Here is a 16,831-nt window from a genome sequence, read left to right as displayed (position 1 = left end):
TACTGTTTTCCATAGTGGCTGCACCAGTTTGCATTCTCACCAGCAGGGCAAAAGAGATCCTCTTTCTCTGTATCCTCGCCAACATCTATTGTTGCCTGAGTTGTTAATATTAGCCATTCTGACAGGTATGAGGTGTTATCTCCTTGTGGTTTTGATTTATATTTCCCTGATGATGAGTAATTATGCATCTTTTCATGTGTCTGTTAGCCCTCTGGATGTCTTCTTTGGAAGAGTGTCTATTCGTGTCCTTTGCCCATTTCTTCACTGGATTATTTGTTTTTTGGGTGTTGAGTTTGATAAATATTCTATAGATTTTGGATATTAACCCTTTATTTGACATGTTGTTTGCAAATATCTTCTCCCATTCCATTGGTTGCCTCTTAGTTTTGTTGATTGTTTCCTTCACTGTACAGAAGCTTTTTATTTTGATGAGGTCTCAATAGTTCATTTTTGCTTTTGTTTCCCTTGCCTCCGGAGACGTGTTGAGTAAGAAGTTTCTGTGGCCGAGGTCAAAGAGGTTTTTGCCTGTTTTCTCCTCTAGGATTTTGATGGCTTCCTGTCTTACATTTAGGTCTTTCATCCATTTTGAGTTTGTTTTTGTGTATGGTGTAAGGAAGTGGTCCAGGTTCATTCTTCTGCATGTTGCTGTCCAGTTTTCCCAGCACAATTTGCTGAAGAGACTGTCTTTATTCCGTTGGATATTCTTTCCTGCTTTGTCAGAGATTAGTTGGCCATACGTTTGTGGATCCATTTTTGGGTTTTCTATTCTGTTCCATTGATCAGAGTGTTTTTGTGCCAGTACCATACTGTCTTGATAATTACAGCTTTGTAATACAGCTTGAGGTTCGGAATTGTGATGCCTCCAGCTTTGATTTCCTTTTCGAGATTGCTTTGGCTATTTGGGGTCTTTCTGGTTCCATACATATTTTAGGATTGTTTGTCTAGTTCTGTGAAGAATGCTGGTGTTATTTTGATAGATTTCATGATATATGTAGATTGCTTTGGGTAGTATTGATATTTTAACAATATTTGTTCTTCCTATCCAGGAGTATAAAATATTTTTCTATTTTTTTTGTGTCTTCTTCTTAAATTTCTTTCATAAGCTTTCTATAGTTTTCAGTGTATAGATTTTTCACCTCTTTGGTTAGATTTGTTCCTAGGTATTTTATGGTTTTTGGTACAATTGTAAATGGGATTGATTCCTTGATTTCTCTTTCTTTTGCTTTATTATTGGTGTATAGTAATGCAACCAATATCTGTGTGTAGATTTTATATCCTGTGACTTTGCTGAATTCATGGATAAGTTCTAGCAGTTTTTTAGTGGAATCTTTTGGGTTTTCCATGTAGAGTATCATGTCATCAGTGAAGAGTGAGTTTGACCTCCTCCTAGCCGATTTGGATGCCTTTTATTCCTTTGTGTTGTGATTGCTGAGGCTAAGACTTCCAATATGATGTTGAATAACAGTGGTGAGAGTGGACATCCCTGTCTTGTTCCTGACCTCAGTTTTTCCCCATTGAGGATGATATTAACGGTGGATCTTTCATATATGGCTTTTATGATCTTGAGGTATGTTCCTTCTATCCCTACTTTCTTGAAGGTTTTTATCAATAAATGATGCTGTCTTTTGTCAAATGCTTTCTCTGCATCTATTGAGAGGATCATGTGGTTCTTGTCCTTTCTTTTATTGATGTGATGTATCACATTGATAGTTTTGCAGATATTGAACCAGCTTTGCATCCCAGGTATAAATCCCACTTGATCGTGGTGAAATTTTTTTAAATGTGTTGTTGGATCTGGTTGGCTAGTATCTTGTTGAGGTTTTTTGCATCCATGTTCAGCAGGGAAATTGATCTATAGTTCTCCTTTTTAGTGGGGTCTTTGTCTGGTTTTGGAATCAAGGTAATGCTAGCTTCATAGAATGAGTTTGGAAGTTTTCCTTCCATTTCTATTATTTGGAACAGCTTCAAGAGAATAGGTGTTAACTCTTCCTTAAATGTTTGGTAGAATTCCTTTGGAAAGCCATCTGGCCCTGGACTCTTGTTTTTTGGCAGATTTTTTATTACTAATTCGATTTCCTTACTGGTTATGGGTCTGTTCAAATTTTCTATTTCTTCCTGTTTCAGTTTTGGTATTTTATATATTTCTAGGAATTTGTCCTATTCTTCCAGATTGCCATTTTATTGGCATATAATTGCTTATAATATTCTCTTATTATTGTTTGTATTTCTTCTGTGTTGGTTGTGATCTCTCCTTTTTCATTCTTGATTTTTTTTTTAAATTTTCTTTTTCAACTTTTATTTATTTTTTGGGGGACAGAGAGAGACAGAGCATGAACGGGGGAGGGGCAGAGAGAGAGAGAGACACAGAATCGGAAACAGGCTCCAGGCTCCGAGCCATCAGCCCAGAGCCTGACGCGGGGCTCGAACTCATGGACCGCGAGATCGTGACCTGGCTGAAGTTGGACGCTTAACCGACTGTGCCACCCAGGTGCCCCTTTCATTCTTGATTTTATTTATTTGGGTCTTTCCTTTTTCTTTTTGATCAAACTGGCTAGTGGTTTATCAATTTTGTTAATTCTTTTAAAGAACCAACTTCTGGTTTCATTGATCTGTTCTACTGTTGTTTTTTGGTTTTGATAGCATTGATTTCTGCTCTAGTCTTTATTATTTCTTGTCTTCTGCTGGTTTGGGGTTTTACTTGTTCTTTTTCCAGCTCTTTAAAGTGTAAGGTTAGGTTGTGTATCTGTGACCTTTCTTCCTCTTTAGGAAGGCCTGGTTTGCTATATACTCCCCTCTTATTACTGCCTTTGCTGCATCCCAGGGATTTTGGGCTGTGGTGTTATCATTTTCATTGGCTTCTATGTACTTTTTAATATCCTCTTTAACTTTGTGGTTAGCCCATTCATTCTTTAGTAGGATGGTCTTTAGTCTCCAAGTATTTGTTATCTTTCCAAATTTTTTCTTGTGGCTGATTTCGAGTTTCATAGCATTGTGGTCTGAAAATATGCTTGGTATGATCTTGATCTTTTTGTACTTGTTGAGGGTTGATTTATGTCCCAGTATGTGATCTATTCTGGACAATGTTCCACGTGCGCTGGAAAAGAATGTGTATTCTGCTGCTTTAGGATGAAATGTTCTGAATATATCTGTTAAGTCCATCCGGTCCAGTGTGTCATTCAAAGCCATTGTTTCTTTGTTGATTTTCTGGTTAGATGATCTGTCTATTACTGTAAGTGGGGTGTTGAGGTCCCCTAATATTATGGTATTATTATCAATGAGTTTCTTTATGTTCGTGGTTAATTGATTTATATATTTGGGTGTGCCACATTTGGAGCATAAATGTTTGCAATTGTTAGATCTTCTTGTTGGATAGATCCTTTTATTATGATATATGCCCTTCTTCATCTCTTTTTACAGTCTTTATTTGAAAGTCTAGATTTTCTGATATAAGGATGGCTACTCTGGCTTTCTTTTGGTGACCATTAGCATGATAGATGGTTCTCCATCCCCTTACTTTCAATCTGAAGGTATCTTTAGGTCTAAAATGGGTCTCTTGTAAACAGCATATAGATAGATCTTCTTTTCTTATCCATTCTGTTACCCTATGTCTTTTGATTGGAGCATTTAGTCCATTGACATTTAGAGTGAGTACTGAAAGACGAATTTATTTCCACTATGTTATCTGTAGAGTTGGAGTTTCTGGTGGTGTTCTCTTGTCCTCTCTAGTCATTATTGCTTTTGGTCTTTTTTTTCCATCTTTTCTCCCCTCAGAGAGTCCCCCTTAAAATTTCTTGCAGAGCTGTTTTAATGGTCACTAACTCCTTTAAGTTTTGTTTGTCTGGGAAACTTTTAATCTCTTCTATTTTGAACGACAGCCTTGGTTGATAATGAATTCTTGGCTGCATATTTTTCCAATTCAGCAAATTGAATATATCCTGCCACTCCTTTCTGGCCTGCCAAGTTTCTATTGGTAGGTCTGCTGCAAACCTGATCTGCCTTTCCTTGTAGGTTAAGGATTTTTTTTTTCCATTGCTGCTTTCATGATTCTTTCCTTGCTTGAGTATTTTGTGAATTTGACTATGATATGCCTTGTTGATGGTCAGTGTTTGTTGAATCTAATGGGAGTACTCTGTGCTTCCTGGATTTTGATGTCTGTGTCTTTCCCCAGGTTAGGAAAGTTTTCTGCTATGATTTGCTCACATAAACTTTCTATCCCTTTTTCTCTCTCTTCATCTTCTGGGACCCCTATGATTCTGATGTTGTTCTTTTTTAATGAGTCACTGATTTCTCTAATTCTTAAATCATGCTCTTTTGCCTTAGTGTCCCTCTTTTTTTTTTTTTTTTTGCTTCATTATTCTCCACAAGTTTGTCCTCTATATCACTGATTTACTGCTATGCCTCTCCATCCTTGCCACTGTGGCATCCATTTGAGATTGAAGTTCAGTTATAGCATTTTTATTTCATCTTGACTTGCTTTTATCTCCACAGAAAGGAATTCTAATCTGTTTTCAACCCCAGCTAGTATTCTTATTATCATGATTCTAAATTCTGGTTCAGAAATCTTGCTTGTATCTGTGTTGATTAAATCTCTGGCTGTCATTTCTTCCTGTTCTTTCTTTTGGGGTGAATTCCTTTATTTTGTCATTTTGAAGAAAGAAAAGGAATTAATAAGGTAAAAATATTGAAATTAAAAAGTTAAAAACAACACAAAAAATCAAATGAAGGATGCTAGATCCTAGGTGTATTCTGGTCTGGTTGTTGAAAGGAGCTTGATAGATTAGAGAAAAAAGGGAAAGATAAGAAAAGAAAAAAAAAGAAAATGTTTGAAAATTTGAAAAAATGAATACAATGAAATATAATAAAATAAAATGATGGAAGTAAAAAAATAGAATTTGAAAAAATTACAAAAAAGTAAAAAATTTAGTAGAAAAAATTAAAGAAAAGTATTTTTAATAAAAATGGAAAACAGAAATAATGTTTTTCTCTTTCTGTATTCAAGAATAAGAAAAGAAAAGAAAAGAAAAACGAAAAGAAAAAAAATGAATAGATGGACCAGCAAACAGACTGAAGTATGATTGAAATTACATCAGTTTCTGTAAACGTTATAGTCTGTAAACTAAGTAGGCGAAGAGACTTGTGTTGTTCCTGAAGAGCAAGGTTGGCCCAATTAGGCGGGGCTTAATGTAATGACTCTGTTCTCCATTAGATGGTGCTGCTTAGCTTACTGGGGTGGATTGTTGTGGCGCCTGTAGGTGTGTATGTGCGTGCATGGGAAGGGTGAAAATGGTGTCACCCCGGTACCCATTCTCTAGTATCGGAACTCTGTGCTCTCCCTGACCAGCAATCACCCACCCATCCTTTGTCTCTGGCCTGTGTCTATTCCCCACTTTTACACTGTCCGTGACGAAGCCTTCAGGTTGCCAGGTGGCACCTCCCTCCTGAGTTTTAGCTCAGATGTGGCTGTGTTTCCCAATCTCTCACTTCTGAGGGACTGTGGCTTTTACCCACTCAGACCTTCTGGGGGAGGGTCTCACTGAGCAATGACCAGGTGTTGACCCACCCCCAGGAACGTTTTGGAGACCGCTCCTGCTGCTGATGCCCAGAGACTGCAGCTGGATGCCAGCCCTCCCCAGGAAAAGTTCACGCAATTGCGTAGCAGCAGTGTTTCAAGGATTATGGAAAATCACAATATACCACTGGCACCAGGCTTCCCCCTTAACGTCCTTGTTCCAGCACCAGTGAATGTGGTTGTTCTCCAGGGTCCACTGGGACCTTTGTCTGTGGGGAGGCCACACAGCCTCTACCAAATGTCCTCCCAGCAGGGGAACCACCTCTCCCCTTGTGGTCTGAGGACCTCGCTCTCTGCTCCTGGGGATTTGCCCGTCCCATCAGAGCACCACCAGGTGTTGAGCTGCAGAGTTTCAGACTCTGGACTCCCCCTTTCTGTAGGGTCTTAGTGGAATTTAAACCCTCTCCTTTCTCCTTTCTCCCTTTTTTGTTCAGTCCCTTGTGTACTCTTTGTTTTTTCTCCATCTGCTTTCAGGTGGGGAGGGGATGCTTTCTGTACTCTCCCCCTCCAGCCACCCCCATCTCTGTCCTCTGTCTGCAAGCAAAAACAGTTCCCTGCCGTCTGCAGCTTTCTCCCCCAGTTCACCTCTCCACACCGTGTACCTGCTGAGTTCTCTGGTTCAGGTTGTACAGATTCTTGTGTTAATCCTCAAATCAGTTTTCTAGGTGTGCAGGATGGTTTAGTGTTGATCTGGGTGTATTTCAGGGATGAGAGATGCAAAAAAAAATTCCATGCTGTTCTGCCATCTTGGCCCCCTCCCAATTTTTATTTTAATTTTAGAGAGAGTGTGCGAGTGGGGGAGAGAGGGAGAGGGAGAGAGAGAGAAAATATTAAGCAGGCTCCATCTCAGCATGGAGCTGGACATGGGGCATGATCGCACAACCCTGGGGTCATGACCTGAGCTGAAATCAAAAGTCGGATGCTCAACCGACTGAGCCATCCAGATGCCCCATTAACTCTATTTTTCAATAAAGGCACTAAGATCCAAGTTTTCACAATCGAACTGGACCTTGAACCCAGGTTAGGATGGGACCATTGCTTTTTAGGTCAGTCTTATAGAGCTATTGTAAGATTTCAGCCTGAATTATGGGCATTATAGTATTGAGATTAAGAATTTGGGCTCTGGAGTTGAATTTAAATAAGTTAAACTCCTGACTGCAATTTAGAGCTAGGTGATTGGAACAAGTTAGTTAACTTCTCTGACCCTCAACTTTCACCCATACAGTGGGTATGAGTTTCACCCATACAATGGTTATGAGGCCTACATGAGATAATGCTTGTAAAGCTCTTAGAATACTTGCTAGCCCAGTCTAAGCACCCAGTTAGCATTCCCTGTTAATATTAGAACTGGCTCGGGGTAGCAAATTCAGGTGTTGGGCCCAGAAACCTAGCTATGAGGAACTGGAAAAGGCATTGCAGAGGATGTCAAGGGATGCTGATATTGTCTTGTATGAATTTTGTGTACCAGTCTCAATTGGTTAGAACAAGGAAAAAATGAGGAAAATTACAAATAAAGTGAATTAGTGATGCTCTTAGGTGTGTCCTTTCTTCATTTCTTTAGTTCTAAGAACCTTTCCACCATCCTCTGTGTCTAATGCTTGGGTCCAATCTCAGCTGATAATGAATTAGGAAGATACCTATCCCGGGGGTATTTAATCTTTGCAAAAGACTCAATTAACCTTCAGGATCCAAAGGAATTAATCTTTCATAGTGTAATTTAAGACCCTGTAAGGGGTACTGGGGATATAATGTTGGGTAGGGGCTGTTTCTCTGGTTAGCCAAGAAATATTGCTGCCATGGCTGCTTGAGAGATTGTCATCAGATAGTTGTCCAGATGGCAGGGACCACCTCCAGTTTACCTTAGTATCCTCCAGAGTCTTGTGTACAGTCCTGGGGACATAGTAAGTTCTCAAAAGTCTTTTGTTGAAGAGAATTTAAAGAATATATTTAGTTGCCAATCTTAATATTGTTTCTGTCTAGGTGTTTATGAATGCTTAGTAAAATTTCCTTGCAAAATTTTGAAAAATATTACCAAAGTAACTAATTACATTTTATACACTTAAACAATTAATTTTGTTTTACTCCAAATTCATCTGTTTGTTCATTCAGCAAATATATATTGTCTACTCTGTGCTAGTTGCTGGGGGAAACATTTTGGATTGAGGACATTCTTTCCAGATTTGTTGGGCTCATTTCTTTCATAGTCTACTTGAAGTTGACCCATCTCTCCTTCAGGCACCTTCCTGGCCAAGTGAATGCCTGATCCTTTGGATCTAGCTGTTTGGGAGCCCCATTCTTCAGCTCTCAACTCTTTCTCACTCATACTGTAAGTGCTTTTTGTATGGGTGTTTACATTCTATGTATTCCAAAAAGACAGTCAATTAAAAAACAAAATAATCAATCACCTCTCAGTTAACAGTCAAGACCGATAGAGATTTCTCCAAATGAATTATGAAGCACATTTCTTACTTTCATTACTTGGGACCTGGTTTTGTTGTGACTCAACTGATGAATTTGAAGCTCTGATAGTAATATTAACATGTTCCCAGTTACTTAGTTGGCCTCCAAGGGAGATTGTTTGCAGAATGTCCTTGCCAATTTTGGTGTGTATTGAGGCTGGTAACACATTTAGAGTTAAGGCAAAAAAAAGTGTGTCAAAGGATCTTCATTGATAGCAGACCTGAGAATAGTAATTTTGCGTTTCTGACTATTGTCACATGTGGAATTTTCAATACTGGGTTGTGTTCATTTTGGTTTATTGTTTAAATTTTGCACCTAGGATGATGTTGACAGTTTTTGAGGAAGCAGTGACTCTAGGGACCAGCTGTGTGAGCTTTGAAAATGAAAGGGGGAAGGAATGACTTCATGATAAGGGAACAGAATGAGAGTAGTGGGGCCGTGTTGTGGAGAGGATTCAGAAAGGCAGAGGAGAGGACAATGCAGGGGAAAGTGCCAAGCATTGAATTAGATGCTGCTTCTGGGGTCTGACCCATCCTTATATTAACCTCTTTTCCTTTCTGGACATTACTTAGTTTTACTCAAGCTCACTAACTTTGAGTGTATATGTCTTCACATAATTTATGGTCACCTATTTTTACATATCCTTGTGCAGGTACATTTTGAGGGTAACTTCCACTCAAAGATTTATTGAGTGCCTCCAATGTCATGAACACAGCATATATAAAGATGAGTAAAACCAAGGCTCTTGCATTCCAAGAGTTACAATAAGGAAAGGAAACTAATCTGCATGAAACCATCCAACTGACCAACCAAGCAACCGACCAATGAATCAACCAGCCAACAACAAGACAAGTGCTAAGTTGATGTGTTGGGCAAAAGCTGAGAAGGGTTTTTAATTTAAACTGCAATGGAAGTGATTAACTTAGTCTATGAGATTAGAAAGGGTTGAATAGTAAAATTCTACCACTGTTGAAGGGGGTGGGCTATCCAGCTGGAGGTGACAGTTAGGGTAAAGACTTGGAGGAATGACTTGACCTGGTTTATTGGGGGAGTGGCCAAGTAGACCAATGTGGTGGGATTGCTGGGCACTTCGGAAGGTTTGGGGGACAAAATGAGGCTAGAGTATGAAGATAAGGATGATGGATTGCAGAGGTGAATGAGTGCAAAGTTGGATAATATCGCCCAAAGAATGTGACTGCTGCAGAGAGTTAAAGGGAGACTGAATAGTGTTCAAGTTTGTGACTCTAGCTTTCCCTCTTGGCAAAGGGCAGAAGAGGGGATGTTCTGGACTGAGAATGGATATAACTAAAACATTTTAATTATATCCTGACCACGAGCCTGGGCATCCCAGGTCGGGGTGGGGGGCAGATACTCTGAGAGCAAGCCTCTGAAGCAAAAGGGGTCCACGGTACCCAACTGTGCTGCCCTCCCGGAAACAGTGTGGACAGCTTTACCTGCAGCATGTCTCCCTGGGATGTCAGTGACATGGACCAGCGCGAAGGGAAGCAGCTGGTACCCAATATGACTGCGGCTACAGAAACGCCCAGATTGTTAGCCAGTCTAGGTCATATGAACTGGCCATCTCAAAGATGTTTAGAGGAAAGATGAACCCAGCGAATGAGCTCACAGTTCATTCCAGGTGTGCCAGCCCTGGGTCTAAGGTAGGGATGTTCCATTCCAGACACCCTCACGAATGAGAAGTTAGCATTCCTAATGTCGTCCTTCTTTTGGTCCAGAGTGATTGAGAAGTGGGTTCAGATGAACCTTTCTTTTTGGCAGACAGTCAGTAGTCATTTCCTTTCCCTTTTTTAAAATGCCTGTAGAATAGGGACACTGTTATGGAAATTAGTTAGCAGCTGCTGTACACTAATGTTTAGAAAATTAATATTACTTACATTATGCAGTACGGAAGCAGAATTTTAATGAAGCACAGAAACTACAGGCACATTGACCCCTTCCCCTTATCAGAGAAATCTCAGGATGCACAACTTTCTTTGAGAAAACTCATTTCCACTAGGCTTCTATAGGCCTATTAGTGACAAAAATAGCACATTCACAACCCAAAGGAGCAAATATTTCAGAACATATTGTACTAAAATATGACAGTGTCAGCTAAACCATTATCTATACTTATTTCTTATTATTAATTCTTAACAATTAGCTGTTCTTTGTTGCATGGTAATGGGATTTGCCACATTGTAAAAAATGCTTTGAAGTTGTTAGGTGTCAGACCTTGTTTGTGCCAATTCTGTTCGAGATGATTGTTATTTGCTCTACAGACTGCTGGGGATGTGGCCGGCATTGGGCAAGAATAAGTATGTGTGTGTGGGGGGGCAGGGGTGAGAGTTGGGTGTGGTGGGGAAGGAGGAAATGACAAAGATTCCATACAGAAAAACCAGTCTTTGCAAAGCTGAACCTGGAACCACCTACCAAATTCGATGCAAATGCCCTCACAATTCTGAAATGTTATTTTCGGTGTGTGGGGCTCCTGGGGAAAGGTGCAGAGGGAAATTTGGGTGAAGAAGGTGGAGAGTAGTCAGGGGTAGGAGAAGGTGGGATGAAAAGAATCAAGTTTTCAGGTGGCATGATGGCATGATGAAAAGCAACACACAGAACCTTGTCTGGGCAATGGGGAAATGCTCTGAAGGTAACAGATCTTTTGGTTTTAGTTGAAGAGGAAGCTCAAGAAGGAGGAGAAAAGGTAAGCTTCCAAAGGTAAAGTATCTTTTACATGATTTATAACCTCAACCTATGTAGAATGGTATTTGGTGGTATCAGGCCACACCATGATTTTTCTTGCCAAAGGAAAGCATGGTCAATGGTGCAAGGAGGTACAGGAATGATGTGATGAGAAGAACAGCAAGAACAATGAACCAGTGCTAGAAATTACATGGAGAAATGGATGTGTGTACTTTTTGTGGGGAAGTTTGCTTTATACAGATGTTATGCATTCATTATTTAAATGCATCACCATCCACCCTGGGAAGAATGTGTGTGTGTGTGTGTGTGTGTGTGTGTGTGTGCGTGTGTAGAGGTTTGCTCTGTGTGTGGACATGGGTGAAGAGGTGCAGATCTTCAACCTTACCACCACCACCACCACCACCTGTATTACTGAGTACTCATTGTGTATAGTCAGCGGGCATTGATCTTGAGTCTGGTGCTGGTCATAAGGGCCAATTATATTTGTCATCTATAGCATAAGACTTTTCAAAGTCTGCAGTGGTGTGTTGGAGCCATCTTGTACTAACTTACAAGATGGTGCAACCTGATGTCAGCTTGAAATCAGCCATGGTAGGAATATTTATGCCACAGGAATTGGCAAATGTTGCAAACCAGGCTTCTCCCTGCTCTCCACCTCCACATACAGAGCTGATTGGTAAACATTTACTAGCATATTACTGGGTCTCTGCCATTTAGATGAAGAGGAAATAGTGAAGGGAAACAACTCCCTTCAGAGAAGAGAAGAGCTACTTGCCAACTCTTTATCTGTTCTTCAACATTAACCTTTTGGCCAAGGGCATCCTGTGTTAATAGCAGAAAGAATATGAGCATTGACATTGAACAAACCTAGATTGGAATCCCCACTCAGCCAAACACTTTGTGTTACTCTCTCAGCTAAACTATTCAACCTCTCTGAGGCTCAGTTTTCTCATCTATAAAATGGGGATATAGTATTCACCTTGCAAGGGTGTTGTCAGATTTACAAACAATATCTGTATAACAAGCAGATGTTAAATGTTTGCAATTTACTTTCACATGCATTAAAGAGATGGCTTGATGTGGCTAGAAGGATAGACATGTGAAAAATCAAGTCTAGTAAAATGGTAGAATTCAGGTAGTGAGTATATGGCTGTTCACTGTAAAGTCTTTCAACTTTTCTATACTTTTCATGATAAAATGTGGATACCAAAGAAATTTATTGTGTGACAGTACTGACAATAACAACAATAAACAATAATAATAGCAGAGATGACTCATCTTCTCTCATCTTGTCCTTTCCTGACTCTGCTCCAGTAGCCCTGCTGGTTCTGGAACATTCTAGGCTTGGTCCCCTGTGCACCTGTTTCCTCATGCCTAGGCTGACACTTTTCCTCCCTAGCTTGCTCCTCACTCTCTTCGGGTCTTTGTTTACATTTTACCCTCTTGTTTAGCCCTTCACTGCGCACCTATTACATTGCACATCTCAACTGCTGGCATTCCCTCTCACGGTCCTTATCTTTATGTTCCTCCATACCACTCATCATACTCTGCCTTGCAGGACATTTTTATTTATTTTGTTTATTATTTCCCACCCCCCAAGAATGTAAACTCCACGAAGACAGAGATTTTTTATTTCATCACTGCTGAATGCCCAAAGGTAAGAACAATGCTGGGAACATAATAGGTGCACAATGAATATTCGCTGAAGAAGGAAATAATAATAATAATAATAAATAATTCATTAGACCTACAGCTAAGCCCCCAATAAAGGCAGCTGTCTTGGTTTGGGTTTCCCCAGAAGAGCAGATCCTAATATAAGGTTTCAAATGCAAATAGGTTACTTGGGAGGTGATCCCAGGAAACACTGGTTATGCATGGAGTGGAGAATTAAGATAGGAAAAGGATGGCAGGTAATAAATAATGCGTTGTCAGGCAAGTTGTCCCTGGAGCTTCAGTGGCCACACTAGGAACCATGTATGACATTGCACCCAGAGTTATCTTACGGAGTAAGGGAGTGGGATATTTATAGATCAGTCCCCAGTAGTTGAGAGTTGTTCCCAGGGGTACATATTTCCTGACTCTTGCCTGTGTGCTTGGACAGAAGAGGCTCAGGAGGCCAAAGAAACTTCTCAGGCAGAGGATGCAGATGCCAGCTTTTAGAAAGCAGGCTGGCGTGTAGGAAGTGGTACGCCTTGGAGAGATGTGGGCAGGGCACCCACAGAATCTGCTTTGCTTCCCACATGACGAAGTCTCCAAATTGGTATTGAGAGCTGTGAGGCTAACGTTAACGTCACTGATCCTATAAAAATTATTAAAAAAAGTCAGTGAGGGTTTTTATCTATAAAATATTCTAATTTAATTTTACCACCTAGGTCCTAGATAATTTACATTTTTTTAAGTCAGAACCCGTTTAGTTTATGGAAGAGAAGTTATTTCTTCACATATTATACTAAATTTAAGATGGTCTATTCTTTTAGCAATGACCTAACTAAAATTAATCTCACTCATAAAACAGGAGCTTCCATAACAAAATCATATTCACAGATCCAAAAGCAAATATGCTGACATTAAAAAAATTTCCAAAATACCAGAGTCCCACACTAGATTTAACTATCTCATAAAAAAACCTCATGTTTCACTGATTGCTGTTTATGACTAAAGCTAATAAGTTGGGCAAGAGGGAGACATACAGTTCCTCACAGTGAAAATAAACAAACCAAAACACCATTCCCAGAAGCAAGATGTGATTTGGAACTTAATAATGAAGTCACAAAGCTTAAAGGAAACTTAAAGACTTATGACCTCATCCTTCATTTTACCCAGGGCCACACTTAATTTTTATGTATATAAGTTAAAACACTGCTCAATTTGGTGGCATTAATCTAAATAGTTGGTTTTGTAGAAATCCAAAAAAGAGTGGGGCAAGAGGTTGGGTGAACAGGTAGCTTTTTAACTGGTTGCGCTGCATTAGGAGAAGCAATAATGCAAAGAGGTTAAGATCTCCCTTTAGTAGGCGGACAGACTTGCGTTCAGTCTTCTCCCTCTCCCTCATTCATTCTTCTGCTTATTAGAATGACCTTGGTGACTTATTAACCTTCTGGTTTTCAGTTTTCTTCAGCTATGGAATGGGAATTATAATGACTCACCTCCCCTTCCTGCCCTTCCTGTTTTACCTACCACTGATGGAAGGGATAAATGAGATAATGTATGTAAAGTACTTAGTTTAGTGCTTATAAGGAGACAATGCTTAGTAAATTACTTTTATTATGTCCATAATCTTATTATGTCATTCATGCATTTGTTCAGCAAATATTTATTGGGCATCTGCTATATACCAGGTACTTGGGATACGTCAGTGAGCAAAAGAAAGATTCCTGCCTGATGTGGTGTTTACATTCCAGTGGGGAGGGGGATATAGACAACAAGAAACTGATACAGCAGATAAGTAAATTATGCAGCAGATCAGAACATAGTAAGTGCCATGAAGAAAGAAAACAGATAGAAAGGAAAATGGGATTAGAAGGGCCAGGGAGATGGCGCTTTGCAACTTTATATACAGTGGTCAAAAGAGGCCTTATTAAGAGGTGGCTGGCATTTGAACAAAGATTTGAAGGAGGTGAGGGAGTAAGTATATGAGTATCTAAGGAAGAGTGTACTAGGCAGAGAGAGTAGCCAGTGCAAAGTCCTCGAGGGTTCTGCGTGATTGAGGAATAGAGAGAAAGTCAGGCTAAACGGAGTGCATGAAGATCAGAGGGGGGGCAGGTAGAGGGATATGAAGACAGAGAGGCAATGGGTGGGTGGGTTAAGTTGAGCAGGTAGGGCCTTGTACACCGATGTGAGGACTTTAGCTTTTATGCTGAATAAAATGGGAAGTCACTATAAGATGTTGACATCAAGCAGAGACTTGATCTGAAGTACATTAGAAAAGATCACTTTGGAGGGGTATTGAGGAGGGCACCTGTTGGGATGAGCACTGGGTGTTGTATGGAAACCAATTTGACAATAAATTTCATATTTAAAAAAATAATAAAAATTTAAAAAAAGAAAGAAAAAAAAAGAAAAGATCGCTTTGGCTGCCGTGTCCACAGCAGACTTTCTGGGGAAAAGACAGAGGCGGGAGACATGCTAGGAGGGGGTTGCAATCATTCAGGTGAGATATGGTGGTATCTTGAATCAGGGTGGTAGCATGGGAGGTGTTGGTGGTCAGATTCTGGTCACAGTTTGAAAGGAGTCCAAAAAGGTTTCCCAATAGGTTGGGTGTGGAGTATCAACAGTACAGCATGAAGACTTTACAACATCAGAACATTTGGCAGCTCATTCTGTTTTAGGGGCTGCACCATACACCATTAGGCAGGTATACCAATTCATTTAAGCATTCTTCTTTTAATGGAATTTTAGGTTTTTAAAAATAGTTTTCTACATGGTTGATACTAGGGAAAATGCTGTAATGAAGTCTTTGGTGCCCATGGATAAACATGTTTATAGACTGGGGTGCTAGTAGTAGTAATCTCTGTCATATGGTAAATTATAATAGGATTATCTTAAAAATTGCTACCGACAAAGTTGCCTGGTGCTTCTGGGTGTTGTTACCAGATATTAAACATCAGCAAAGTTTGGAAACAGTTTGAAAATGAACCATTTAGGTATCATTTCTTCTAGAGAGAAGGCTGATGACATTCTAATGACAAAGCGGTGAAGTGTTACAACATTACTTAAAGGTCACCAGATGTGGGATTAAATTGTCACTAATCTATTTTTTATGCCAATGTGAAATTGATAATTCAAGGGAAGCAGGAATCTTTATCAGTTAATGTCACAGTGTTCAATAATTATTGTATTTATTATTTCCCCATCCAAAATTAAAAATCCTGATTGGCGAGGAGCACTTTATGAGTCTGGGGAGCTCTTCTGACATTTAATATAATCTTCCAATAAGTCAGATGGGTAGTTGTTTTGATGAAAGCTGTGGACAAAGTGCTATTAAACCAAATGCAAGGAAGACATTATTTTGTAAATAACTATGGTGATTAAAGCTTTGTTTCACATCATTAAAAACGTGTTACTTGATCCAGCATTGCCTCTCCCTAACACCGTTCAGCAGGAGATGCTTCAGTTTGAAGAAGCACAGAGAAAGAAAAGATGCCCATTTAGAGAAAGACCTAAATAGAACCAGAAATCTGCTAAACACATTAGAGGAAGCTGAGCTATGGGCCCCTCTCCCTGCAGATCCTTTAGGGGTGCAATTGTGCACTTAGCTATCACCGTGCTTCTGGAACTTTCTCACGGAATCTGCCGTATGGGCTGAAGATTTATGGAAATGCCGTTCCAGCATCACCTCTGTCTTGGGACTCTGTCTTATTGATCAAGTGAAAAGTTTAAAAACTCAGGGCAGTCTCACTTAGGCAACATTCGACTTGTGCCAAGCCTCCAGTCCCCTGCAGTGTCAGCTTTATTGCTCATACAATTAGAGATGGCTGCCTGCGAGAGGCTCCCCACCGCTGCCACTCTCCCCAGTCCGTCCGCTTCCCCTTGCCCAGCACGCTGGCTTCTGGCTCATTTCAACTTTTATTAGCCTCTCTGGCTCCTGGGTGTGAAGGTGCAGCTCACCTAATCTCTGCCATCCTGGAGCACAAAATAAAACATCCCAGTGTTTGAATCCCTGCTCTTACCACTCAAGTGTTTAACTAGAGGCTAAAAAACTTTTTATTTTTTTATTTTTTATTATTTTTTTTTAATGTGCTGGTCAGTCCCATCAAGAGGGAATCATCAAAAACCTGATATTTTCTGAGCTGATGTCTCTCTCTCTCTGAAAGGGGACAGGATGTACTCCATCCCACCCTGACATATGTGGGGATGATGAATGAGGAGATATGCAGTAGCCTGTTTGGGGGTCAATCTGGACAGATCACTTGACTGCATGCATGACAGATCTGATTGTGAAGGCAGTGAGCAGTAACTGGTCTGGGCCAAGTTGTTGCATTATTATGGAAGTCACTACTCTCCAATTGATTTGAATCATTGCTTTAGTGACTATTGTGGATGAGTGTCTCATATATCACATACTGGCTTTAGTGAAAACAAATTGGTTTACATAATGTTAAG

The sequence above is a fragment of the Prionailurus bengalensis genome, chromosome B4 (genome assembly GCF_016509475.1).
Source record: "Prionailurus bengalensis isolate Pbe53 chromosome B4, Fcat_Pben_1.1_paternal_pri, whole genome shotgun sequence".
Classification (NCBI taxonomy): domain Eukaryota; kingdom Metazoa; phylum Chordata; class Mammalia; order Carnivora; family Felidae; genus Prionailurus; species Prionailurus bengalensis.
This window is presented reverse-complemented; position numbering follows the sequence as displayed.